At 43.5% G+C, this 3,330-nt stretch overlaps 1 protein-coding gene across 2 annotated transcripts in view; it reads right to left on the reverse strand.

Annotated features, from left to right (window-relative positions):
* Window positions 1-1,909, reverse strand: part of LOC109969124 (zinc finger protein 609-like) — a 28,031-nt gene extending 26,122 nt beyond the window's left edge. For both annotated transcript variants that reach the window (XM_020615802.1, XM_020615803.1), the window contains exon 1: window positions 1,494-1,909. The gene's annotated coding sequence lies outside the window, so the exon portion shown is untranslated. The remainder of the gene's footprint in view (window positions 1-1,493) is intronic.
* Between the last annotated feature and the right edge of the window lie 1,421 nt (window positions 1,910-3,330).

Below are 3,330 nucleotides of genomic sequence, written 5' to 3' on the forward strand. Positions count from 1 at the left end.
AACCCCATCGCTGGTTAAAGGACCTTCTCACGTCTCAACAGAGGAACTTTGAACTAAACTACTACTGGGGATCATTTCTTCACAGCAGTTTAGTAACTAATTATTTGGGCCTTCAACCAAAATATATCATGCATTCACAATAACACGATATTAGATCACATTACTAAAAATGGTTTAATAACACTATAGAAACCCCGACTTTTGCGCGAGTTGTGCTGTAGGTTACCCTGTAACCCAGGACATTTGTATCATGCAGTTAGCATATTAGCCAGGTTACTAATCTTTGGACAGTTGTCTGTTTAAAGTATCGAGGACAATAACAATAAATAAAAACTTAAAATGCTAATAACGTGTGAGGGTTACACTGGCTAAATTCATATGTAAAGAAACCGTAAACTGCCGCAGACACACCAGCCCTACGGAGCTAGCTCAGCTAGCCACATTTAGCTGGGCTATTCGGGAGGCATGCTAGCGGTGGCTGCCTCGTCGGCCGTTGAGATCACTGTTCTTCAGCACAAAGCTAACATGCACACTATTAATGTCTTGTAGTGGCTTTAGCTGAATAATATTCCAATCAAACCCACGCAACAAAATTAATCTGAGTATCTAACATCGAAAATGTGCAGGTATTGAGCACAATTTATGCAGCTAATCCGAGGCCTGTCGTGGTCCGCTACAAGGCTAACGAGATCCATTATCGGACGCGGTACCGCTTAGCTCTCCTGTGACACATATATATAGATATTTATTTATTTATTTATTTTACTGTTGTCCGTGTAACTTTGCAGTAAGCGAATCGTTTTAAGAGCACCACATCTGCACTTAAATCTGTGAATCAACACGTCAAACCAAATCTCATGTTAGACACCACCGTACAACAGTGCACAGATCGGTTATAAAAACTGTTGACCTAACGTCCTACTTGCCGTGTGATAGACAATTACCGATGCGGCGCTGTCAAAGCTATGGGTCGATTATCGGACAACTGTTACAATGTCTCCCAACACTTTTGACGTTTTACCCTTTACCCAGCGTTGGTTCTCACAAATACAGTCAAATTAAATTAAATAAAAAACAATCCAGCCTATGCCAAATGACCAATAATGACTTAGGTACTATAAATCATGACAGCCAAACATCTCTGTGCTATTTTAGACGGACAGTAAACGGTTATCATACCGGTAACTTATAAGACGTAGCGTTAGCTGATAAACCCAATGTGTCTTAGCAACCGTTAGGCTGCTCAAACAGTGAAACACATTCATTATGTTTAAAAACGAGTGACAGTGGGTTCACACTTTGCATGTATAAAGGAAACAAACGTCAAACGAGGACGTGTCCGAAGATAGACGCATGCCCCTTAGCTCCCCGGTCTCTCTCCAGACAAAGACAGCAGCTAGCCTACCGAGCTAACCCTCGGGATAGCTAGCAGGCTATCCCGCGTTTCAAAATAAACTGATCCAAATCCTACCAACTTCAGCATGTCCACTTACCCCGTTTGGAATCCCTGTCTGACCAATGTTCATGTGCACTCCATAGGTTCAGGTAATCCCAGTAAAGATAGTTTAAACAAGCTCCCAAACTGGAGGATTGAACGAGCAAACCAGTCAACGTGCTCCCAGTTCACTGGACCGCAGCCATCACACGGTCACATCCCGGAGAAAACTGGAAAACAGCGTGAAGCACCGACATTTTGGAGTCACATCCTGGGCCTGGAAGAAAATAACACCAATCCGAGGTAATCCATAACTAGATGTGATATTCCCAGAGTTGCCAGATCCGCGTTATTCCTGCTAAAGACGCACAGACAGCAACAGACAGACAAACAGCACCGTGGGGCTAAATGGCTGCTAGGGACACTGCGACCAAAGCCCGGACACTGGATCATAGAGACGCTGGATCTGGACTTGGTTGCTGGATTTAAGTCGCGCACGGAACCTGGATTCGCTCACATGGCAGTGGTGGGAAGTAACTAATTTACATAACTACTATAGTCAAGTACTGCAGGCCTCCTTAAAGCATAAGGCTGGTGATTTTGTGTGTTGTAAAACAGTCATATTTTTGTTGCCAGGGAAATGATAAATCTCCACATGAAACACAAATGTATGTGTGTGCTTTCTGCCTGATTACATAAATCAGGATCATGTTTACATGGTAAGTTAGAGTGACAGTCTGTCAGTATAACATCAACACATGAAGAGAAATGGGCTTAGAGCTGCCAGAAAGGCTGGACTGATCGGATAAGAGGGCCTTTTTTGAGGAACACACAGTGGATCAATGACTCTGTGATCACTCTCTGTTATCAACAACCATTGATAAAAAGATGTCTGAGACAGAAATGTAGTTCTCTCACTCTCCTCTCCCCCCGTCCCTGCACTGTAGAGCAGACTTCGAAATAAATGGTTTTCTCACAACATTTCATCGCAGCAAGAGCAAAGAGCACACACCCACTCAGTAGCAAAACATCAGTTAATCCTGCACGCACAAACACAACCAGCCAGCTGAACAGTCCAACTAGGGCCTTTTATTGTAGCTATAATATTGTAAATCAAAGCAACTGGTAATTAAATCTGTTACATAAATGTAGAGAAATAAAAAGTAAAACAATGGCATATAAATATAAAGTAGCATAAAATGTAAATACTCATGTACCTCTAAAGAAAAAGTTCCTCTCCACTATGTTCACCAGTTAGTCTCTGAGCTGAGCAGGTAGTGTACAGTGGTTTTTAGGGCTTTTACTCTGGAACTAGCTGCTTCCTGCTGCACCCAAAGCTGCACTATGAGCAGTGAGGTGATGATGCTGTAAAGCTCTGTGGAAGTGAAGGCAGCTGCAGCGCTGGGTTGTAGTGACTTTGTATAACAGCTGTGAGGAGCTGATGCTTTTCTTTGTCAGACATGATAATCAGCTGAGTCTCTGTGGATCTGTTGGTTGGACACAACAAGACGTGTGGAGACGCCACCTTTGGCTCTGGAGAGTCACAGTGAGACTTTTTCCCAGCATCTGACATTATGGGGACAAAGAGATCAATCAGATCATCAGGACGATGATCAGCTGATTGATCAGTGACCCTGCTGGTTATGTCTCCACTCAGTCTGGAGTCTCCTCTCATCTGTCAGCTGTATAATCTATTGCCAGGTGTGTATGAGTGTGTCCATGCCTCCTCAGCATGCTTCAGTAATAATTAATAGGAACATTAACTGGCTGCAATGAGGTAAAAAGGGGTTCATCTCCATGGTGATGCCTCCCAGGTCTGCAAACACACAGCACAACATACCTCCTGCTGGGTGAGGCTCACAGTGTGTGGATGTTATCAGAGGGGCAGCATGCAC

This window comes from Monopterus albus, unplaced genomic scaffold, assembly GCF_001952655.1.
Source record: "Monopterus albus unplaced genomic scaffold, M_albus_1.0 scaffold170.1, whole genome shotgun sequence".
Taxonomy (NCBI): Eukaryota; Metazoa; Chordata; class Actinopteri; order Synbranchiformes; family Synbranchidae; genus Monopterus; species Monopterus albus.